The sequence below is a fragment of the Gigantopelta aegis genome, unplaced genomic scaffold (genome assembly GCF_016097555.1).
Source record: "Gigantopelta aegis isolate Gae_Host unplaced genomic scaffold, Gae_host_genome ctg1976_pilon_pilon:::debris, whole genome shotgun sequence".
In the NCBI taxonomy this organism is placed as follows: domain Eukaryota; kingdom Metazoa; phylum Mollusca; class Gastropoda; order Neomphalida; family Peltospiridae; genus Gigantopelta; species Gigantopelta aegis.
The window spans coordinates 54,816-82,289 of record NW_024532818.1 but is presented as its reverse complement, the minus strand read 5'-3'; the positions used below and the strand labels follow the sequence as shown (position 1 = coordinate 82,289).

At 33.4% G+C, this 27,474-nt stretch overlaps 1 pseudogene; it reads right to left on the bottom strand.

Moving 5' to 3' along the window:
- Positions 1-15,982: 15,982 nt before the first annotated feature.
- LOC121391246 lies at positions 15,983-25,825 on the bottom strand (annotated as a pseudogene).
- Between the last annotated feature and the right edge of the window lie 1,649 nt (positions 25,826-27,474).

The following is a 27,474-nucleotide window of genomic DNA, read 5'->3' as shown; positions in this document are numbered from 1 at the left end:
CCGAAATATAATTTTAAAAGTTTTATAATACACATTTTTAACCACTTGAGATTTAAGTGTGTGTAATGTCTCTCTCAATATGAGGGAGGCTCTAGCAGAAGTGTGAATTGTGACAAGCAATTAGGGGGAGGGAAGAAAGCATTTCCTTTCTCTGTAAGGAAAGAGGGACATTCCACTTTCCTTTCTCTGAAAGCTCTAAGTTTGTAAGAAGTTACCCCTCAGATGAAATTTTTACAAATGATCCCTCTCACTGTTGGTGATGGACACTGCCGAATACCCCCTGTGATCATATCAAGGTCTCACACAGTTTGGTGAAAACGTATAAATAACTAAACCCAAACAAAGAAAAAATGCTGTAATTTACCAACTAGACATAAATATTGGAACATGAGAAACACAAGTACCATCTATAGGCTCTTCAGAATTCATTGTAACCAACTACAATAAGCTAGCACTTGTACCTTGTTACAACAAACAGTCACTTCTTTAAGACTACATCATCAATAACATTTAGAAATATTTTAATTTCAAGAGATTAACAGGTTGCAGCAAATTGTTTTTTTGACAAAAGTTGCTGATAGCACATGGATATTAAACAATGATCATTAATTGAATATCTAGTAGACCAATTCCAACAAATTTGGAATGGATACCATTGAGGGTCAGTTCTTGTATAAAATATCATAGTACTTACCCCATCTGCCATCACAAAGTGAACTCCTTGTTCTTCAGTCAATTCTAATACATTTTTTGAAAAGCTTGTAGATTATCAAGTCTAGTTTATGTCTCCGTCACCATCATAACCACCTACACCATTAATGAGGATCAAATGTCTCGCTGGGTCCAGCATGGGAAATTATTCAATTTAAAATTGGAACCAGAATCTGGATCTGAAAATATTAATAAGATTAGGAATCTATATTTTTTAAGTGCTGACATTTGAGAGTGAACCCAAATCCTTTGCATTCCATGTTTTTCTCCAAAGTACATACTCTGAGAATCCACCCAGGACCAGCACAGATATCAGCAAAATACATGACATCATATGGACCAAATTTGAACTGGAAACAAAAAAAAATTGAATACACATTAACAATAAAATATTAGAACATCTATTAGTATTTGTGATTAAAGGGCTTACTCCTTTCAGAAAGATTTAAAAATTTATAAGGACATGTATTTGAAGTGAAAATACTACTAAAGTTAATTAATATTATATTAATTATTAATTTATAAAAGTTAATTATTTTATTAATTAATCATACATTATCAGGTGATGTGAACATAAAGTTAAAAACCTAAACATCAATATTGGCATTTTCATTGCCCGCTCTACACAAAAACATAAAAAATGATAACATCTTAATTGAGTTGCTTTTTGTGTGACTTACCTGTTTTGAAAAATGACACCTTTGATTGTTTCAAAAGGATTTGATCGTCGACGGCATCAAGAAACTCTCTGTCTCCAAGATAATCAAAAACAGTCTGTAATGAGGTATGGATTCAATATACATGTGATCTAATCTATACCTTAGAACTGAGAATTTTATCCAATATCTCACCATCACAATATGTAGTCTCATCTTTAATAATTTTTTTTCTCTAAATAAAGACAAAGTACACATGAGAAGAGAGAGAGAGAGAGAGAGAGAGAGACAGAGAGAGAGAGAGAGAGAGAGAGGAGAGAGAGGACAGAGAGAGAGAGTAGAGAGAAGAGAGAGAGGGAGAGAGAGAAGAAGAGAGAGAGAGAGTGAGTGAGTGAGAGAGAGAGAGACAGAGAGAGAGACAAGACAGAGGGGGGGAGGGAGGAGAGACCTCTCAATAACAATCCATCCTTCCATATCATATTCAGTAAGAACTGTCAGAGGAACATGATGTAGCCACACTGCTCTTGTTCAACCTTAACCAAAAAAATAAATCATCAGATAAATGAAAAACAAAACAGTAAAATTAGTTGGTAAAAATATTGCCAGATGAACCACACCTCTTCAAGTTCCCATTGAACGTCTTCTTTTTTCTAGTCCTTCTAAATTATAGCTCAACAACCCTCGATGACCTTTATGCAATGACCATTGAATTGGTTCTGTGATACCAGTACCACTCACCCCAAGACCCCAACCAGGTTTATAACCCATGCTAGCCTATGGAATGGATATATGAATAAATAAGAAATGGACATATGGATTTAAAATAGATGCATAAAGGAGATGTGTATGAAAAAATAGATACATGTCTACAAAATGTATGAATGGTTTAAGTACCATCATTTTTCATTGAGAAGTCGCTATAAGTGGGGCGGTTCCTTTTCGATCACTTCCTCATCATCATCAAGAGCTAATTTCCGCTTTTGAACAGCTTACTCATTCCTAATTGATCATCTTCCTCTGATCCTGTTGCTCCACTAGTCACTGGATCTACTCACTTTATCATCGTCTCTGTCTCACTCGTCATTGCATAACGATTCAGAACTGTCCTGTTTGGCCAAGTGTAATTGGAGTAGCCATATTGGTCTCCTTCGTCTTCATCTGTATCAGAAGAAGTTGTTCTCGGTCGTTTATTGTAGGGATACATCAGTTACCATGTGTGTGTGTGCGTGATATATAGAAGATAATACGGTATAGCGTACGAATATGAAGAACGGGTTAAATTTTAAGTCGTCACATCTTCAACGATTTTTGCTAACACTGAGGAATGGAGACTGGTTACGTGGCGGCTAAAGACACTCATGTTTTTATCAGAGATTTCATGAAATGGGCGTTACAATTACAGATGACCATAAATAAAAGTCTTAAAATAGTATGCTCTCATTGCCACTATCTACAACACACAGAAACATGACAGAATGTGATGACTGCTATAAATGGTTTTACTGGTAATTATATTAAATGTATATATACTACAATAGATATCAATATATTGACTAAAAATTAACACATAATATGTCAATAGTTTACCTGTCTTGAGAAATCCCCCCCCCCCCCAAAAAAAATTGTCCATCTAAGACAAAATCCAGTCATCTCTTGACATTTTTGTCTGCTGGTTGTAAAATTTCTGTCCTATTAAACCAAAGTGGCTATTTCCCATTCTACTAACCTAGAAGAAGCAGTAAACAGTCCAAACAATACTTGTACTAACTCAAAAAATGCAGGAAAGTATCAAAGAAAGCTGTTGACTTTTAGTATGAGTTACTTTTTGAAAGAAGAGCTAAGAAAGAATGGCAGAGAGAGAGAGAGAGAGAGATGACTTTAATTTATTAGATGACGTTTACTGTATATTGTGAAAACAATATCTTTTAGAATAATACACTGTTACTAGCAAAAGACAAATAAGAAAAATGGCGAGAAGTTTGTTGTAAACAATGGTGAATTATTTTATGATCAAGGAAAGATAAGCAGGTAAACTGCCTATATTAACTCTCTTAGCTCTGTGTTCTGAACCTGTTAATGTAAGTAACAAAACTATAAAGATATGATAAACATATATACTTATTATTATTTTTGTTGTTTACTTATGTAAGTATTGTTATTGTGATCACAAGTTGGATCAGCTGATTGTGGCTGTTTGCTCTTCATTTATCTCAATTTAGCCAAAGAGAGACAATCTAGTCAATACGTCTTTGACCAAAAAATAAAATGAGAAATCTTTTACAAGTCTGGTTTATCTGTTTTTATTTGTCTGAAGGCAGTTTTAAGGATTTCCAACCAGAAGGATTGGAAGAAAAATTACTAAAATCTCTGCTTGATTGAGTGGAAAGTATAGAGTGAAAATGTGGTTACTATGACTGTCAGACATATGAATGAATGGATGGATGAATAGATGAATGAAACAAAATCAAATAGGTATGTAGGATGAATACAAATATCCAAACTTATACTAAAATGATAATGGTCCAAGTACATAACATTTTATACCATTCACCTGTTAAGTCTAATCATTAATACTTCCTATAAATACTTAATAGTGACAATATTTTCTTTATATGACATGCCATCACTTGTTTACTAAATGATACCCACTATAGTATGTTTAAAAGAAATAACAATGACATTTATGATATTTAATATCTGAAGTATTCAAATTTTACATGCTTGTAAAATGGAGCTTCCATGAAATTGACAGTTGTTACAAATATGAGGAAAGTATAGAGTAGGCAAACACCATATTGTGTCTTAATTTTAAAATTAGATTTCAATATCAAGATCTAATAAGCCAGTCAAACCGGTTAAACCAGTTAAATAATTATTTGTTGTTGTCTTATAAAACTAAGCTAATAACATTTCATGAAATCCTTGTTAGTTTTAATGTTTCTAATACCAATTGTATATTTTGTATATGTCACTTAAATTCTTGGAACCTTCCTATGACCAGTTCTACTGACCATTCCTTCCCATGGGATGTTATTAAGATTTATAAATTTAAAAAAAAAAAAAAACCCTTGTGTGTTGCCCAAACGATTCCTACTCGCTCACAACGCCACTCAGGCTTCCACTTAGGCTCCAGGATTCCCTGCTTTGCTAGCTGGGACCGCCACCTGGCTTGGTAACCTCGTCCTTCGCGAGGTAATCCTGGCTGGAGCGTCGCCCTAACTTAAAACCAGCCGTACGGGATTCCAGCTCTTAGGGAATGTCGCATTCAAGAACCGGAACCACAAATACACACCAGCCTCATCTCGTTTAAAGGGAGACTACCAGCCCTATCCTAGTCGGGGCCTTTCGGATACTCCCGTAGAGTATGCTGGTAACCATCTCAGAGGTCTGATGCATTGCAGAACGCTGGCCCACGAACACACTGGGCACTCAGACTGTTTCAGTTCTTATATATGACGTCAGATTTTGTCTTCATGCTCTTGTGGGCGCCAGACATGTCGCTATGAAATCTTATTAACGATAGTTTATAAGTATGTGGCATAATGGTGACTGTGAACAGCAAGAGGCTGCTTAAAATAGCTAAAACTAATATTTTAACTTAAATTTAATAATTTATTTAAGTCACACATAAGCAACAAGAACCCATAGCTTCACAAAAGAGGAAGAATATACAAATATGTAATAATTTTTTAATTGTTCTGCTGAAAATTGTTGGTTTCAAGAGTTTTTCGTAAATGGAGTGACACATCTACAAAATTCAATCGTTCACTATCAACAAATAGGACCAGTGTAATGTAAATAATAAGTATCATCTTCCACACAAAAGTCAAAATACTCAAACAGATATGATGCATTCATATAATGGTATTATAATTATGATATATGTTGAAGGTACTACATATAATGGTACACAATTAAAGTTACAGTTGGTATTGTAATAGTTGTATCCCTTAATTTTTTGTCCTACCTAGTTGTTTAGAAGATGTTATCATGAATATATTTTTGTATTAATTGTGTGTGCTAAACAAAAATATATTCAGAATATCTTAAATTAAAATAGGTTTGCATTATTCAATAAGATCGTTGCTAGGATAAAAAAATGGTCAGTAAGTTTTTATGTCATAGGATAAATTTTTGGGGTAGTAGGAGAAAGATTTTCTGATATTTTCTTGTAATTATTATCCTAAGATATATTTTAAGTAGGACAAAAATTGATGACATACTTTTACTTGGTAGGACATGTGTGTAAATGGACATTCTACCAACTGCTGCATGATTTGCTCGAGTTACATTAAAATAAAGTCAATGAAAATAAGACAATGATTGTAATATATGAATAATTTTTACTCCACCCATCGATTGATTAAAGTTGTCATGAATATATAATATACTCCGTTCTTGATTTCTTGTTCTTATGGAAACGTACCTGTCCTTTAGCCGATTCTGACTGGTTAGAGGTGTGTACTTCACTGGGTATAATCGTCTCAGATCAGCACTCCGGTGGTGGCGAGTAATAGCTGGCTATTATGGAGAAAATCACAGGTTTTATCACACGTTAGAGCACATATCTTTTATGTTGGAACAACTAGAAGCTCATTGTCAAGGAGAATTAATAATAAAGAACGCCATGAAGTTAAATTAGCTATCTTCTTTCATGATGAGATTGGTTACCATGGTTACTTTGCTATTAAATTTATGATTTGTTTTCTATAGTATAATTTACAACCCCAAGACAAAAGACAACGAGAAACAAAGTGCTTTTACTTGCAATGAAGTTCTGTGAAGAAGCAGTCGTAGTAAGAACTGAAGTAACTTTATCATTATTTCTCTTATAGCCATCGTCATGTGATATCAATAAAGATAAGATCTACGATATGATTCTATTGACAGAGGACCACAAAACCCAGCTCATTCAAAAGATCATCAGTAAGATATCATAGGAGCTAATAATAACATTGTAATTATATAGGTTTGGTACTGATGACATACATTATTTACTGGATATTGATATGATATACTAGGACAGGAATGGCAAGTAAACAATCCATTAATATACTATTCTTCCATCCATTCTTCTTTCTGCTCATCCAGTATATGAAAATACGCTGCTGATATTCGAAGAGATACTCTCATATACCTCACAAACATATATGTCAGAGACGAGCTCAGGTTAGTTATTAACTATTCCGTTACCATAATAGTTTGCTAAATATCATAACCACACTCTTATAATGTACTTGCCCAAAAACAGATTTATTCTTGGTCTACAGGTTCTAACAACTTTTCTTGACACAGGCAGAGTATATTGTACATTAATATTTCATACATTATATGAAATGAAAGCTCGAGTTAACATAAACAAAGAAGTAACATTGTTAAAGGAAAATATAATACCAGTGACAAACTGTGATATAACACAATGGTTGTTTGATCCTAATGTATTAAATAACATTTGAGCTTAATACATCAATGTTTAAATTCTTACATATTCTAAAGTATATTCAATTCTTGAGTGTGACTGTATATCTGTAATAAGGTATTCATTATTTGTCCTGGAGGAAGTCCATACACTTCATTGATATCGATCCCACCTCCCAAAGACTATGACTTCCTGCCGGACAAATATCTATTTCATTGAATGTTTTTACTGAAGAGTATCTAATCTCAATAATTATTATTATTAATTATCAATAAATAAAAGAACAGATTTTGTAAAGATAAAAATATTTATAATTATAATACACGAAAAGGAGATTGAGAGATATGGAAAGAATTTTATAATAAAAGATATTGTTTTTTAATATAATATATTTTATTTAATGAGTAATAATTATTATCACCTCAATTGTAATGAATCAAGCGTTTGTTGCAATAAATAAAAAAATATTTTTTAAAATAAAATGAGGAACTTTTATACGATGATGTACTTACTCCAGACTAGAATTACTGTAGAATGTTCGATTGTGGATTAATATTAAAATGGAAGACTTTGTAGAGAGAAAGAGAAGAAATAAGTAAACGATAATAGTCTTTAGATTAATCTGCTTGATAGGTGTGTCAGCTGACTGACAAGTATAAAATCTCTCAATCCAGTTTGTTCACAATTTTCATCAATTGACAATATTCTGTTAATCGCAGGAGCCATGGTAAGAGATGCCACTCATACAATGAAAGTTATCTCTTCCACCCATAATTAGTAATCATTACAAATTGACATATTCTGTTTATATCGGCTAGGAGCCATGGTAAGAGAGCACTCATAAATGATAGTTATCTCTTCCACCCGTGATTAGTATCATTACCAGATAATGTCTTCATTTTGAAGTATTTACTACCCCATAAAACTGGGGTGATGTATGATGGCTTAAAAATGAAGTCGCCATTGAGAGCGATTCAAAAATACGGCAGGATATTTTAGAAGTGCATTCAGGACATCGTGGCACTACCTCCGGTAGTATCATCTGTGTCTGAACTGCCACTGACTGTAAGTGGATTGGTTACACGAGGTGAGATTCCACGCCCACTTAGGTTATCTATGCTGTCATAGATTCCTGGAGTTGGCTGCCGCTCTATGTGGTCGTGATTTATAATAGGATCGTGATTGTACGATGTAAGGTAGGCGGACATTCTGTGGTGACATAAGCTTCACCTTCCTATACAAATACAATTTAGTAATTAAGCTTATCTCTTTATCAGCTAAGACATCCATTTTGTGAATTCCCTTCTGATTATTTGTTCCATCCATTCATCAGTTAATTCTATGTACTCTTACTCTTCCATCTACCACTCTTTCCATCCATCAATTGGTCCATACCATTTAGGTGATATAGGCGATCCTCCATCAATAACACTAGAATCTCGTCTAGTAACACTGCCACTTCTCTTCCTCTGATTGCCCCTATAACAATAAGAGAAAGTAAAGGAATGCTATACAACACTTAACACTGCAACTACTATACTATGGATAAGTCACGTGATAGCCACTTTCATAGTTGTTATCATAACACGTATGCTGAGATCAGTATTAGTACACGTACAAGATTATCAAACATGCAATTTACAATTCAATACATGCAAAATAGAAGTTTAACGTTATAATACATATAACATTCATTGAGAATAAAGTGCTGAGTTTTTTTGAGGGTGGGCATGGCAGACATATTGTTCGGGCTGGCTCCAACATGCAATCACTGACACTGCAACTATTAGTTATTTGTTTTAGTTGGGGTATCATAAAGATACTATTCTTTGTTCTAGTTCCTCATCAACACCCCTTATTTTATGATTCTGATAAACAATCACTATGACACAACTACAAGAATCATTAGCAGAAGAAGAATAATACCCCTGCCACGACAACAAACAGCACTGAATGATTAGAATCACAACAGTCCATACCGGCTACAGGGTAGGTTCTGAAGTAACAGTTGGGTGTTATTGACAAATAGGATCGCCAGCAGAGGATATATTGACAGTACAAGAACTATCAACGCTAATTAGTAGCAACTCCTGAATATAGCCCAGACCTTGATTTTACCCAGTCAGTTATATAGTTAACAACTATTGAAGATGATACTACGTCAGCTGTACCAACTACATAAGCTCTGTAGATAAGTTCATTTGAGTTTGATTCATACAAAGAAAGGTGCCATTAACAAGATGGGATGATGGGTAATTGCAGTTACAACGCGCTGATTTTCTTTTGAGATCTCATTTTTCATGAAACTTTCAAACCAGAGATGAGTCTAACACCTGTAGCAATAAAGGAAATGTTAATGATGAGGGGAGATAGATTTATATTTAATATAATATGCTTGGAAATATACATGTCGATATACTGTACTCTTCCATTACTACAGCCTCTAAAGGACCAGCTTTGACTTGAATAAGAGCTGGAGGAGAGAAAGGGAGAGAGAGAGTGAGTGAGTGACTCATGTTTAGCACGCATACAATCCTAATACTAACTCTATACACTTACAAGTTTTGTTGTCTGAAATGAATCTACAGCAGACTTTGTCTCAGTATAATTATTATAGGACACCACTGAATAATATAGACTGCATTATGGATTAAGTGTTGTAATGTTATTGAATATGTTTTGACTTTTAGCAGCAATATCATTGGCCGCCATTAATAATGAGCTAACATGTTTTATTTTGTTGCTACTAAGTCCGTAATCTGATGTAATAGGTCTCAGGAGAATAGGCTATTGAGAGTACTGTCCATTGGAGGAGAGCACTGTTATGGTTGACATTACACAACATAATACCAGTATGGTATTAAGAGGAGCACGTGTCCTAAGAAATTATATTTAAGGTTATTATAATTGTGTGAACTTCATAATGTCTAAGTCACTATGTAAGTACTGAGTTTACTAGTCTAGAGCTTACTAATGGTCACTATCCTAGGTCACATGGTAAGTCTGATGTTTACTAGTCTAGAGCTTACTAATGGTAACTATCCTAGGTCACTGGTGGTAACTACTGATGTTTACTAGTCTAGAACTTACTAATGGTAGCTATCCTAGGTCACTGTGGTAAGTACTGATGTTTACTAGTCTAGAGCTTACTAAATTAGCTATCCTAGGTCACTGTGGTAAGTACTGATGTTTTACTAGTCTAAGAGCTTACTAATGGTAGCTATCCTAGGTCCTGTGGTAAGTACTGATGTTTACTAGTCTAGAGTTTACTAATGGTAGCTATCCTAGGTCACTGTGGTAAGTACTGATGGTTTACTAGTCTAGAGCTACTAACTATGATACTATCCTAGGTCACTGTAGCAAATAAGCTTACTGATATTCAAGGTTACAGGCTTTAGAGAGGTCACTGTGGTATGTTAACTCCAAAAAGCCTCAAGGGTCAAGTGAGCTAATTAACAAATGTGGTGGGTGAGAGGGGGCTGGCTAACTGAAGTTGTATTAATACAAGGAGGAGTTTCCAGAGGCCATTAAAGGTACTAATTAAAACACAAGTGTGGTAGTCACAGTATGAACAGGTGCACAGAGGAAGAAAGCTAACAAATAGAGTGGAATGATTCATGGTCAAAAAACCTGATCACTTGTAGACCAGAAACATTACCACATATAATCTGTTAGACTTCTTTAAAAAATCACACACCATGCACAACAATGTAATATCAAGCTAGTCATTAAAGTACAATAAGACTGTGGTACATTATTCTCTTACCTCTTACTGTAACTGTTGCATTGTGGGTCAATGTCAAAATAGGTTCTGGGCCCCGCAGGGAGATGTCTAGTTTACAAGTGTATTTATCAACACCAGGGTTATTGGCTGCCAAGGAGAAGGATACTTCTCCTGACATCACTGACTATGGAGATACCATTAGTACCATGAACTAATGTCTGGTTTGTATTTTTAAACCACTGGAATGTAACAATAAGTGATAGTTCATTTGGAATATAGTTAGCTTAACAATTAAATTGAAGTGTATTATAAGGATGGAAGTTAGGTACTGCAGCTGATAGTGGTGTTAAGTGAAGAGTGACTGGGGGAGCTGGAAGATAGAGAGGGGAGAGAGAGGAGAGGAGAGAGAGGGGAGAGGAGAGGATGAGAGGGAGAGAGAGAGAGAGAGAGGAGAGAGAGAGAGAGAGAGAGAGAGAGAGAGAGAGATCATGATCAGAGATCAATTCAGTCACATCATAAAAACTTGAACTCAGTACCCTAACGACTGAGCAAACAAACAATTACATTATAACAAATATTACTATCTAATGTCTAAACAACTCCAAATATGACAACTATTCATATTTTTTAACACAAGAATGATTTCTCTGGTACCACAAATCTGCTATATAGTAAATATGCTTACTCCTACAAATAGTATAGTTACATGTCTTCAATTAAAATTTGTTACAATTTCTTGGCAGTTTTACATAATAATATTAATAAGGCAGAAGGCGTTATAAAAATATTTGTTAAAGTAGTGTTACCAAGATAACAATACTGATAATGATGATATGATTGAAATTAACACACGTTTATATTATAAGATTACAACAATACATGTCTATGTAATTATAATAATTGCTATAAAATTCTTTTCTTGCTTAATACTGATGTATTTAATGTACCTTCAATCCTTAGAGGTGTCACAGGTGACGTCACTACGGAGCTAACAAAACTTCCAGACACTGTTTTTTCAATTCACAAATATAACTACCGTTGTCTTGAACAATACTTGCTTGACTTAACGACAGGGTACTTGAATAGGTAAGCCCTCCATTATGACTTGCACTAATTGTGACATCACCAGACTCCAAGACTTCGACGCCATTTTTCTTCCATGTAAAGTTAGCGGAGAGAGAACCAGAATAAAAGGACGTGTCTTGAAGAGTCCCCTGACATGTAAGCATCACTTGACTTCCAGCATATAGAGGTCCAGAAGATGGTGATACAGTAAGAGAATTGATAGAGGGAGTTGGCACTGTAAAAAGAAGAGGTTATATTTTAAAATATATTGTGGTAATTTGTTAATTGTGTAAACAGATGGTATGATTAATAGAGAAGGACACTCCCATTTAACATATTGTCACAACAGGACACAGCTGGAATAATTGGATAGAGCACAAAAGGATGAAATGAAAAGGGGACAGTTCATGACTGTGGGATTTTGGCATTATATTACAGTTAAGAGAATGGGGTAGCTATATATGATAACACTATTATATACATCTCAGTAAAGGGAAACCATCCCATTGCTATACCCCAAGTATGCTTAGCACAAGATACACCCCCAAAATGTTATCTAAGATCCTCCAAGTCACATGAAGCTATCAAAGTTGTTTTGTCTATGATCTATTAGTGGGTGGTATTTCCAAGTGGAATGAGATAGACTATGAGAACCACAATCCCATGACTCTACTCAAGTTTATTAAACAAGATGAATATATAAAATGCTTGTGGTCTAGTAGACACTCAAATTACATATGAATTATGTTGCAAAGTACCACCCACACAAGTACAGTATTCATAGCAACATTAGTATACTGAGGTTTGTCTAGTGAGCAAACAAATGTCAATATTTAGGCTTGCTTAGAAAGGAAATTACTACAAGATTTCTAGACTAATGTTACTTACTATAGTGACATAGTTTAGTTACCATTAGTAAGCCTTAGATTAGTAAACATCTAACAACAGTAACTTAGACTAGCTACCACTCGCATTAAGACAGTGAACATTTCAGTTACTTACATAACACTTCCAATGTATAATACTCAGAAGTTTGATCAGCCTCATTTACAGCTTTACATCTGTATCTTCCACTATGATTAAACATAGTATTTGATATAGTCAGTATTGATGTATTAGTGTTAACAGTCTCAATATTGTAACCACCAATACCATCTATAATATTAGTCGCATCTGTAGACCAGTAAAAAAGGGGGCTTGGTGATCCTTGAGAGTCTATACAAGTGAGAGCGACATTATCACCAATTATGATAGGTTGACTTTGTGAAGACGACAGAGTGAATGGAGATGCTAAGGAGGAGAGAGAGAGAGAGAGAGAGACGAGAGAGAGGAGGAGAGAGAGAGAGAGAGAGAGAGAGAGAGAGAGAGAGAGAGAGAGAGAGAGGAGAGAGAGAGAGAGAGAGAGGAGAGAGAGAGAGAGAGAGAGAGAGAGAGAGAGAGAGAGAGAGAGAGAGAGAGAGAGAGAGAGGAGAGAGAGAGAGAGAGAGAGAGAGAGAGAGAGAGAGAGAGAGAGAGAGAGAACAACATGTTAACTAGTAGTATTGTCTAATATGTATTCAAAATGTCCACACCTCAATCATATAGGCAACACAAGGAAAGTAACAAGACTAAAACATTCATTGTTGACATATAAACTTTCAAAGAAGTATATAATTACAAACAACTATGGCAATACCCTAGAACTCCTACTACTGCCAGATAAACAAAGTATTATGTCATAGCATTTAACGCTTTCATGATGTTGTCTTCCATCTAAATGAATTACCAAAACATCTACTAAATATTGTGGCTAGGCTCGCATCCAGTCTTCCTCCATTATGTAAAGTGTTTGGGGAATGTAGCTACACAGCGATCAATGTTATGAATATAGCTATAATGATTGTTTAGGTATTAAAAGGAAGAATTGAGGCAACAGTCTTAACAATGTATTAAGAACAGGATTCCTATAGTACTCATAGCAATGGTAGTATATAACATAATAGTTTATACTATAGGATAGCAACAAACCTATATAGTATAGATAGTAGCTAGACATTGTTTACATTTTACAGTAATGGCATTTATTAGCACTGATGCAATATCCAATTACATGTCTTCAGTTATGTAAGTAATTGGATCACTAGTGGCCACTTAACAGGTTTTGATAACCAGTTGCACAAGGCATGTAAACAAATGACCATATATGGAAAAAAAGGTGGGCGGATGGCATGTAAACAGGATACACGATTAGTTATACACAGAATGAGTTATGATTTTTGGGACAATGGCATCAGTGGGCATCAAGGAAGCAAGTCTATTCACAGTAATGTCAAAATACTATTAAAATGTTTCTTAAGACTCACCTTGAATGACAAATTGTGAAAAAGTCTGTTGCTGACCAAATTGATTAGTAACATTAACAGTATATACACCGGCATGTTTGAAATCAAACTCTCCATCAAATGTTAATTCTCCTTTCGATGCTATTATATTTATAATTTCTAGATAGCCATTTGTGATAATATTCCCATTGTGCATCCAGACAACAGTGGATATATCTGGTTTAGGATTGCCCGAGATAAATATTGAGAATAGTCTAGTGTTAGCATCACCATGAATAAAGACAAGAGTGTTATCTGATGCAATCACAGAGGGATTACCTGATAGAGAAAGAGAGAAAAAAACAAACACATCCAAGTTTATTACATCAATGATGATGACATAGTTCACAAGTTATGATATCTCTTCAATTACATTTTACACTTAAAGCCTTCTTACATCAATATACCATGCCCTTGTATTACCATAATAAACAAAACGGTTGCTAACACAAGATCTTAAAACAAACAAACAAAGATTCTTTTTCATCGATCCACTATTTTACTGTACTTGCTCTCAGTAATGTATTAATATTAATAGTACCTTCATTGATAGTCAGAGATTTGTTGAGAGTAGGTGATATACAAACATATGTGTTTGTCATAGAGCTAGCGAAGTTCTGTAATCTCAGAATCCATCTGTTATTATCATCAGGATTTGGCTGGAACATGTAGACAGCTGACTCGTTATTAGATGCTGGAGTATTTTCTGTTATAGAGGTTAGTGTACTATCAAGGTTCACAGTAAACCATTTTATTATCGTTAGTATTAAATCCAGCAGACGAAGTACATCCAATGTCATATGATCGTCCAGGTGATAAAGTAATAGATCGTTCTTTATTGTTCTCGACCATGATTGCTGTCTGAGGTTCTGTGTTACCATCTTCTTTGATATCAAGATCTAATTTGATAGGTTGAGCTGAGGAAGGAGAAAGGACGATTACAAGTTAAAAACTATAGTAATAGACCTACTAACTCTTAGACAAATGAATATAATTATACTCATACAATGTGATACTGAAACAGTAGTCTATTACATTCTTTCAGTGAGATTATGGCAAAAGATCATTTAAATCGATTGACTTTCTAAGCTTGAAAAAATATATCTTGGTGATCATGTTAGGCTTACTAACAGCCATTATAATATTTTTGACTTTTAATACACTTTGCTACAAATCCCAGAGGACTTAATTCGTACGGCTTTCGACAGTGAATATTATAACTATTGTCTTTGAAAACGAAACTCACCAATCGTCTCTCGATGGATAGAACACATCAATAACATTGATACTAGCACTATACTTGTCGTCATGACTTAAAATAGATATATTTATAACTATAATCTTTAGACAATAAAGCGAGAGCTATAGTTATAGTCAACTTAGAAATACTCGTAATAGCTGTCTTATCGTTTCTCTCTTTCCAGCTGCAAGAGTGCTAATTCAGCAAACAAAACGCGACTAGGTCTTAAAACTGGATAGACGACGACACCACTTCTTTTTCTGCTTCTCTTCCCTTTGACTTACTCTCTGTTAGTATAGCAAACACATTCCTAGAAGCTATTATCGTCTCTATCACTATCTTTTATACCGCCATAATACATACCGGCAAAACCTGTATTGTGGCGCGAAGTAATGAATTAATCATCACGTATTGTTTTGTAAGGAAGTCTAAATTAGCTCTCCTCAAAAGTCACCCGTCAGGTTTGCAAAACCTTGTTAATATACGAGTTATATTGTATACACGTGAGTAGCTACAATATTTTTATAAGACTTCTGAAAGTAACTTACTTTATTTAAGTAAACATTCACTTTATCTAAGATTTTGAAATTATAACATCAAACAGGTGAGGCCATTTCTAGAACATTCCCACTACATCAGTACTTTCAAAAAATAATTGTCAGACTAAAAATTTACAAAAGTTATAGAATAATTAAAACAATAAATAGATAATACACAATAAAACTACAAAATTATTAAATATTACATTTTCACACAATAAAACAACAATAATATAAATTAATAATGACTACATCTTAATACTAAGCTTTATGATCCAAATTCTTCAGTAGAAGAATCGATCTGTTTAAATTCATATGCACCTCTACCATCAAGTTGCATTACATATGGAGCAGAGAGAGAGAGAGAGAGAGAGAGAGAGGAGGAGAGAGAGAGAGAGAGAGAGAGTCATTAGTATTTCACAACACAATCATAATTATTATCACTCCCATTGTCATTCTTTCCTACTTCCAACAATCTATTGTTAACACTATCTTCAAATATACATAAACAGAAACATATAGACCAGCTGAATTATCCTATCCTTTGATAAGATAATAACCAGCTGGCAGGGTAGGCAATCACTAGAGATCTCAGACATGTTGACAAGTTGATAACCAATAATAACTGTAGTTCTCAATAATATCTATCTATCTATATATATATATTCATTAGTAGTTAACTAAGGTCTGTTGAGGGACTGTTGAATGTTATTATGGAAAGTTTATAAATGTTATTAACGTATGTAAAGGGGATTATAATTTCTTAATTTAGCTAATGTAAAAAAAACTCACTTCATGATGTTTCCATAGTGATTTACGATGTGACACAGTAAACAATGTTATTCCTTTCTGTGTTTATGTGTGCGTGTGCGAGAGCGAGAGAGAGAGAGAGAAAGAGAGAGAGAGAGAGAGGAGAGAGAGAGAGAGAGAGAGAGAGAGAGAGAGAGAGAGCTAATACATTTAACACCACACAGATGATAATTAAAAAATATCCTCAAAACATGAAGTCACACACAAAAGGTATTAATCCACTAACATCCATTACTCAAACTCAAGTTTTGACCTTATCCCATCTCACCACGGCAACTAATATTCCTAAGACAACACATCCAACACAGACACCACACACTCACACTCCAGATAACTGTAGTAAACTAATGTCTATTGTCTAAGGCCAGTACATATGCTATGATAGTTATGTAAATGTCCAGCTTTTTAGACAATTAGGGTGATAGAACAATGACAGGAAGTGTTTCTAGTGGAGACAGTACATAGCAGTGCTTTACTAAAATCAAGACAAGATTGGGTATTAAGTGTATATAGTTGTAACAATAGATGTGAAAACAATTGAAGCAATGGATGAATACAATGAAGCAATGGATGAATACAATGAAACAATGGATGAATACAATGAAGCAATGGATGAATAGATTTAATGAATTGATTAATGGATAGTGATTAAATGGATGGGATGGCAAATAGATAAGTTGTATATTAAATATTTAAGTTGATAATAACAAATAAACAAACCTCACGACAATGGGAATAAATAAATCCTTCAACATCGACACTAACCGCACTAGTGCACTCATCAAGAATAGCAAATTGGGGTTGATGATAGAACAATCTAGCCATCTAGAGAGAGAAAGAGAGACAGAGAGAATCACTGCAATATACAGGTCAGTAAATAAGAGACTTACAGCCATCCTTTGTTTTTCTCCTCCACTTAATACATCCATCCAATCCTATAACAGTAACACAACATTATAGATTTCAACCACATCATTAAATTCTACCTGAACACTGTCCCACCCATTTTTCTCGTTCAAGTAGATAGTAAAGTTGGACCCTAGAAAAAGAAATACTAACTTAAAACAACACCTTGATATATAAATAGGTGTGATCACAACAAAGTAACAACCAGATGCATGCATGTGGTTGGTATTAACATGTGTGAACAATGTGTGTTAATAACAGCTTGTATTGTGTTTGAACAAATGAATATCACAAGCTTCACATGACACTATTAGTAATGAATATGTGATATAATTATCTATATGTTGCATCATTCATCTCATTGTTTATAGTTTGTTACATATATAACATTACAATACACAAAGATCACTTCCTACTATACACTATATATGATATTATTATCCAATTACATCAAAGTATAAGGTACTTTTATAATCAAATTATTACTACATTGATATTATGTGAAAGCTATTTCTTGTATGTGTACATGTTATTTGCAGAGGACATATTTACTGTGTATAGTTCAAACATCAACAATTCCTTCAACAGTTTGGGAAATCTCTCCTCTCTTTCTCTCTCTCTCTCTCTCCCCACAGTTACCATACTACTTATCATCATAAACCACACAAAGACACATTCACACACAATTGTAGTAAACATTTAATACTAAGAGAAATATAATAATTCATTTCAAAACAGAAGCCAACCATTTCTCATGAATATGTCCTTAAACAGACCTATTTAAATACAGATTGTGCCAATGTCCATATAAACAGTTAATATTATTACAACAAACATTATTAACAATTTGTTTGGACTACAAAGTGTTAAGATATTGTTAAGTGCTTATATTCAGTCTATACATGAACCTACCTAAAAGAGGGGGAGAACCTACAAAACGTCAAATGTGATTTCTAAGAATACTAATCAATTAACAACATAATTATTATAGTATATTATGAGGAAGTCTATTTCCTACACTTAGTAAGATAGTGTTATTGTATAAAGGTAACTATTGCCAGAAGAAGAGGAGGAGGACGATGAGAGGGTTATTCTAGCTACTCAATAAGAAAGGTTATAATAATTGTATCATGTCTAGACAGACTTTATATTTAATGTTGTCACTGAAAGTAAAACAATTATATTATATTATTATAAACTATTAAAATACAGATAACAAAAAACTATATAAATATTTACTATTTTGAAAGATTGTAATACAATTTTCTTTAATGACAATTAAGTGTATCTTCCCAATAATTTCCTTCAGTCACACTATAGACTGTCATATGATATGTCACATGACATGAATGTGACCAATTGTTATCACTGTGAAAGATATCACATTGTCTAGTGTCATATGACATGTAGCCTAATTGTTAACTGGTTGTTATCACTACGAACAACATCACATCGTACACTGTTAGCTTTTTGTTTACTTGTTCTAGTGATGTTCAGTGTGTTTAAAGAGACAGAGAGACCGTCTGGTTAATACTCTAGACAATAGTATTATAGATAAAGGTGTCATATCATTTCAAAGTCTAGCAGTTATTACTATAATGGGATAAGGTTCTTAATAAGCTAGTGTACTATAAGTCAAAATAAACTGCACATAGTAACGACCATATGCTATACAATTATAGGATATTTGAGTCTCAATTGTTCGAGTTAATTTCTAATGATACAAGCCACTCCCACAGACAATTCAATTAACAAATTGAGACTTGTAACTTTTCTAATATGTACAATGGATTCCTCTAGTTCAGTGTTTGTATTTTATGACCTTTTTAAATAAACAATTTTAAAACTAACCACATGTTATTATAATAAATTACATTAATTATGAAGTGAAATATTACCAAAATAACACCTGCACAGTTTAAGAGGATTTAACAACAATAGATGATACAATTCACACCAAACAAACAGAGAATACAACACTTTAAATCAAACATCTGGTACTTTCAAAGCACACGTGTTTAATTTACAAGGTCTGATACATGAATATGTATTAAACCTTGTAAATGCTACATGACTATCAACCAAGAATGTTCAATACCAAGAGGGAGTATTATCGTGACAATCATATGACAAACATTGTTGACATATTTCTTACTGTTATATGTTCTTATATGTATAGTTAACAGAGATAACAAAAGATGATGAAATAATGCCATTATTATATTACCTAATTTAGTAATAATGTAGTCAACAGAGACTAGTATTAACTGTCCTGAGACAAAGTTTAATCGAATTATGTTTATTATAAGTAATTAAATCAGTAACATTTAATTTCTACCGTAATGGAGCTTAACAAAACTTATTCGACCAGTTTCAGTGACTCAACAAACTAGTTTGACCAGTTTCAGTGACTCAATTAAACTAGTTTGACCGGTTTCAGTGATTTCTAAACTAATTGAGTGGTTTGTGTGATATCACATGTATCCATTTTAGAAATATCTATCTATCTATTAATTCCAATATAATGAATGGATTAATAGATAGATGACAGACAGAGAATGGATGGATGGACAAAAAGAACTAATGGATAAAGAAAAACATTATAATATCCTTCAAGTGACTTTCTTAAATATTCATCTAAGACTTCATCTGATATTCCTTTACGTTGTGTGATCGTCCTGAGTGTCTGGATAGAGAACTTGATCTCTTAACGTACCTAGAGTCATGTACGGTCGCTATGACAACAGAGGGCAAACAAATAAGGCGTGGCATTAATTATTTAAAGTATCTTACCTGTGAATGTAAAAAAGTTTACTTCTATGAGGTTTTGTCATTTTACCACCAAATAGAGGCCATAACTAAAAAGTATATAATTATAAGAATGAAATTAGTAGATGAATAGAAACTATATAGCCAAACTGAGAGAATGGGGTATATTATATTATAATAAACAATGTACCAGACACAAGTGGTATAATTATTATTGAAATTTTTTTCACATATATCTCTTGTCAATAGGGGGGATTAACACAACATTAGTATACTACAGTCTAGAGAATTAAAACAATTTACTAATGGTAGATATTCTAGGTCACTGTGTGTAAGTACTGATGTTTACTAGTCTAGAGCTTACTAATGATAGCTATCCTAGGTCACTGTGGTAAGTACTGATGTTTACTAGTCTAGAACTTACTAATGGTAACTATCCTAGGTCACTGTGATAAGTACTGATGTTTACTAGTCTAGAACTTACTAATGGTAGCTATCCTAGGTCACTGTGATAAGTACTGATGTTTACTAGTCTAGAACTTACTAATGGTAACTATCCTAGGTCACTGTGGTAAGTACTGATGTTTACTAGTCTAGAACTTACTAATGGTAGCTATCCTAGGTCACTGTGATAAGTACTGATGTTTACTAGTCTAGAACTTACTAATGGTAGCTATCCTAGGTCACTGTGATAAGTACTGATGTTTACTAGTCTAGAACTTACTAATGGTAAGCTATCCTAGGTCACTGTGATAAGTATTGAGGTTTACTAGTCTAGAAACTTACTAATGGTAGTTATCCTAGGTCACTGTGATAAGTATTGATGTTTACTAGTCTAGAACTTACTAATGGTGACTATCCTAGGTCACTGTGGTAAGTACTAATATTCACTAGTAACTTACTAGTGACCGCATTTTTAGTAACGGTCAATATCATGTTATTGATACTCAAATAGTAACTACTATATATATCCATTAGTAATATATTATCAAGTATATTACATTACATTTACTACATACTAACATTATATTATAAACCACTATACAAGTTACTGTCTAGTTTGACCAGATGAGGATACCAAGAAAGTTTACACTGGGTGTGTTTAGCAATAATTATATTAAGAGAGTGGAACAACCTTTGACCACAACTACATAATGCTAATTTTTAAAATTTGATTATGTATTGAATAGATAGATGGATGGATGAATTAATGGTTAAATGGATAGACAGATAGATGGATGGATGGATGAATTAATGGTTAGATAGACAGATAGATGGATGGATGGATGAATTAATGGTTAGACAGATAGATGGATTTATAAATGGAAGGAGTGGATGGTTAAAATGACTCAAACATGCATATTTTACTACTACATAATGTAGTAATTGATGATTTAGTCATATAAAATCATTTTATTAACTTACTTCTCCTAATATTCTAAAAAGAGAACTCTTTCCACAACCATTGGGGCCACATACCAAAACATTCATACCAGAACGGACCTGAAAAATATAAAAATACCCATCTAACTAAAAATCATTACATAATCATTAACATCATCATTGCATCACCTATCTCTTACTGTTACCATAACCACCTATCGACCATTACATCATCATTACATCATGGAAAAAAATACCTCAAAGTTCATATCTTTGACAAGAAACATCCCCATTAGGAGTAACCAATGGAACATGCTCAAACCTGTTTATAAAACGAGTTCTATAACAAGTAAAACATGTTTTTGTGTCCCATACCCTAATGAGGTGATCCACTTCAATAATTTCTCCATTACCGGGTACAAGCGCCACAGAGGGTTCTGTGATATCTATATATATATGACAAAAAGATGTATGATAACTAAATAGATATGAACTGATAGACAGATATATAAACTATCTAGTAAAAAACCTACAGAGGAGAATAGGGCTAGACTCAGCTGGCTAATAGATCAGATAGTAGAGCTGTGAGTATATATTGTTCAATATATCAGTGCTTCAAGCCCAGTAGAGTCCACATTACCTCCTAATTTTACAATTATTCTACTTCTTTTCAAACCAAAAGCTTTGGTATTCAAAAAACTATTATGAAAGAAAGCTTGGTTAATTATTAAGCTACATGTCCCATAAAGTATTTTGCTATAAGGCAACAAAGGGAGATAGCAGACAATATATAATGTACCATCTTTAGTTTTCTCATTGGAGGAGGACACCATTGTTCTACTGTATATACCCTTATGTAACTCTCTCAATACAACCATTAACTCGTGTACACGAGCTGTAAAACCAGACAGACGAGTTAATTCACGTCCGGCAAGTGTCAGTCGTCCAATAGCCTCTGCCATACGTACCAACATTCGACCACTTCTATAATAATCCTATAATTGAATATTGCCATGGTTACTAGGTCATAAATACTAATAAGATATTTTTATACCAGCATAATGTCGTGATAGGAGCTGTTCAAATGTCGAGGATTGGACAGTTTAAAAATGGCCGACTGACGGCAAAATATCCTACAAGTGTAGCAATATCTGTGAAAGAAATGGACGATACTAAACACAAATAGATACATGAAAAAATGAAATAGATGTATAGAGTGAATGAATGGATATATGAAAAAATGAAATGGATGCATAGAGTGAATGAATGGATATATGAAAAAAAGAAATGGATGCATAGAGTGAATGAATGGATATATGAAAAAAATGAAATGGATGCATGCTATAACAAATTCTCATCACACAATTGACAGTAGAGTGGTTATTATAAATTGGTACACCTGTAATATATAGCTATATGTATAGATTATACAATAACATTATATTTACACAATTATACGTACATAGTAACATTATAATCATGTTTAGTTACATTAAACAATAACATTCACGGTAATGTTATCATGTACATGTACATATACATGTATATGTACATGTATACTTACATTTAGCAACAAGATTGTCGATAAAGCCCATAGCAAATCGAAAATGGATGACATTTCTAAGATGATTGACCTATGAAATAAACATTATTTAAATAGAAACAATAGCTAATGTCAGCAATATAAGAATTGTATAACTTAAAATATAAGGTTTGAGAATTAGGGTTTTAAAGATAGAACTGAAAATATAGGTTTGAGAATTAGGGTTTTAAAATATAGAACTGAAAGCATAGGCTTGAGAATTAGGGTTTTAAAATATAGAACTGAAAACATAGGCTTGAGAATTAGGGTTTTAAAATATAGAACTGAAAACATAGGCTTGAGAATAGGGTTTAAAACTGAAAACAAAGGCTTGAAATTAGGGTTTTAAAATATAGAACTGAAAACATAGGCTTGAGAATTAGGGTTTTAAAATATAGAACTGAAAACATAGGCTTGAGAATTAGGGTTTTAAAATATAGAACTGAAACATAGGACTTGATGTTTTGATATTTTGAGATTATAAACTATAGGGTCAAAAAGTTGAATTATTAATGAATTGCAAATTGCTTACAGACTTGAGTTCAGATGACATGTAAAATATATGTAGATATAAAAATACATGTACATATAAAACAAATTAAAATAAGTGGTTATAAAGTGCACTATTTCACTATGGTTACTATAAAGTTATGATAACAACCTCTAAAAAGGAGTGTACATGTACATATATATGGGTACATGCACATATATATGGGTACATGTTTACTTGTACCTATATATGGGTACATGTACATATATATGGGTACATGTTAGTTGTACATATATATATGTATGGGTACATGAGAAACCACTTAATGGTGAACACATGTAAGTGCATTTCCTTCATTAATTGAACAAATTAGAACAAGTAAACAAAACTAGTAAGGTGGGTTTAATTAGATATATATATATATATATCATATACTAAAGAAGACAACCAGTTTCGTCATAATAGCAACAGGCTATCATGATCATCAATAGGTATGATTATTAATACATTTTATTATCTTATCAATATCTTTTTATTGTCATACTGGGTCTTATCAATACCTTTTATTGCCATATGGGTCCATCATACCCTTTATTGCCACACTGGGTCCTATCAATACCTTTAATTGTCATACTAGGTCCTATGACTCCTATCAATACCTTTTATTGCCCCACTGGGTTCATCAATGCTTTTTTTTGCCATACTGGGTCCTATCAATAGCTTTTATTGTCATACTGGACCCTATCAATACCTCTTATTGTCACACTGGGTCCTATCAATACCTTTAATTGTCATACTGGGTCCTATCAATACCTTTTATTGCCACACTGGGTTCATCAATACCTTTTATTACAATCCTACTACTGTAATACCTTTTATTGTCATACTATCAATGCATTTATTGTCACACTGGGTCCTATCATTACATTTACAGTCATACCAGATCCTATCATTACATTTACAATCACACTGGTCCTATCAACACATTTACACTCACACTGGGTCTTATTTACTTACTAATCGTTTGAATGTATTTTTTCAATTGTAAGTCTTTCATTAACACTGCCTTGATAAAATGAAATTTTCTTCACTAAATAGAAAACATAGCAGGAATCATGTGACAATCATATGATATTGATTTATGGTAAACTATATATGTATTACAAAAATTAGCAATGTCACATGACAATCATGTGATTTGTGTACCTATTTGTATATAACACGTGAATTAACATAACGTAGTGTACCCTCTAGTTGTTGTTCCTTTATAGTCATACCACCTACTGGAGCTCGTAACCTAAAAACAGGAAAGACAGACAATAAATAAAATAAACAGAAACGAATGTTAGACAGAGCAGGGTTTCCATTTAGGGGGGAGGGGGGGGGGGGGGGGGGCATTTGCCCCCCCTTGCTAGAGTCTTGCCCCCCCCCTGTCTATTTTTCTAAATGAAACCCTGCAGAGGAATAGTGTAAGAGATTATTTTATCAAATTTGATAAAACAATAGTAAAGGAAGACAACAAAAAAAATTAGAGTTTACAAAACTGGTACAAATTGATATATAATTGTACAGTGACAGTAAATATTAAAACAAAGAACTCTTGTAATTATGATTAATAATTAAATATTATTAATATTAATTAATATTAATTAATATTAATTAATTAATATTAATTAATATTATTATATTAGCTTACGTTGTTAGTAATAATCCAGAGAAGGCCAAATATGCTAACATTATAAATGGACCTTGAACTCCGATACTACTTGAAAGACGATAGAAATAAAGACACATGTCTAATAATGGTTTGCTTATGTTAGAATACAGTTCAGTTATGTATCACAAACTTGTCAACATCCTAGAGAGAGAGAGAGAGACACACACACATACACACACACAACACACACCACACACACACAGAGAGAGAGAGAGAGAGAATTTAAAAGACTGTGAACTAAATACGTAATACCTGTGTGAGCAACTGATCAGCATTAGCAATTCTATTATCCAAATTGGCCATCTTGTAAAATGTAAAACCTCTAAAATGACAGTATCAAGTATTAATTGACATAATAAGTTAACAAACTCACCCACTCCATGTATTGTTTGTATAAATATATCGATAATCTAGTTCTAAATCTTAACCTCAGTTCTTGTAATCCATACTGCATTGAGAAAAGAAAATAATTTTAATGTGTAAATTTCACATGCTAAATTTCAAATTAAATTTTAGAAAAAAATATACTTATTGTGGGAAAAATTTAGAGTGAATACTTAAGCTAAATGTTTCAAAATGGCCACAAAGCAACCATATATATATACATTCACTCTAAATTTTTCCCAGAAATAAATAAATTCTTTCAAAAATTGAGCCACACCATTTAATATCATAGAACAGCTGCTAGATAAAATATATAATTCCCTCCAAAATGATATTGTGATAATATATATAATACATATTATTATTATGCTTGCCTTGAGGAAGAACATTGACGAGAGAGATAAATGGCATTACACAGAGAAAACTTAAGCAATTCTCTATAAATAGAGCTCTATTACGACCAATGATTGATCTGCATGGAAAAGTAATAATAGACTGAAACCTATTCCATAAGACTGAAACCCAATCCATACTGAACTGCTCATTGCTATTATACTAGAATGAGTCTCATTAATTTATCATATATACTACTATTAAAGTTTGAAAACCCATTCCATGAGACTGAAACCCATACTTAACATCTACTAATAATATCACAGACAGAGACCCAATTTGTCTTCAGATATTCAGATCTTCACGATGTAAGACTTAATCTCTCAGATCGTCGTAGTCCAAATATTTCTCATCATCAGACACATACCCAATCATTTCAGACTGAGACCCATACTACACTACCCTTCAACAAACTGATGTTCCATTCTGAATCATCCAGACATCAGCATATGTTCTTAATATCAACATCAGCGGGGCAATCAAAAACCATAAACCCAGCCTCAGGACAGAATGGTCCAGGAATGAGGACTTTTAAAAGACGAGATAAACGGCTAGATAAAGAAGGTATTTAAAATACTTGTAGAAAAAGATTATACACATTACATGAAAAAGCGCACATCGACAGCTGCTCTATCTTTTTTCTTCTTATTATCGGAGTCCTAACATAAGATATAGCAGTTAAGGTAAACCTCTGGTTAAATATATTTTAATAATTTACTAGACTTATATCTGTATACTAAGTCGTATATTTCAGGATACATATGGAATACTCCTAGTCTCATTCCTAGACTCTCTGACTTGTGAGCCAGGGAGTCAGAAGGAGACTGGGATATTTCCTACGGTGATGCAAGTGAAAGCTGTTTTGTTTCTATAGCAACATAATAATTGAACAAACTAGTTCATAATTCATTCAGGGGAATTACAGTTGTCTACATGTGGACCATGTACACATGTACATGGATGGGGGGTGGGGTCAAGTATAGAATTACAAATCTCTTCTTCCAAATGTTATTTGATACATGTGACTCACTTTAGCAATAAACACATTTTGATCTTTTCTAAAAAAAAAAAAAAAAAAAAATGGTTGTAAAAGGTCAGCTGCTGAAGCCCCACCTACTAATCAATGCACGGCTCGCGTTGCTTGCTTGTTTGCTTACGTTTTTCGATGTAGCACTTTTACGAACTGAGATATAAAATCCAGTCCTGCAATACAAGTTGCAATGGCAACCACTACTCTAGGGTTCTCTGCTAGCTTGGAAAAGACAGCCATCTTGATTGTGCAGCAGATACCCACGCACTTAATAACCACGCCCTTTAATGAGATTC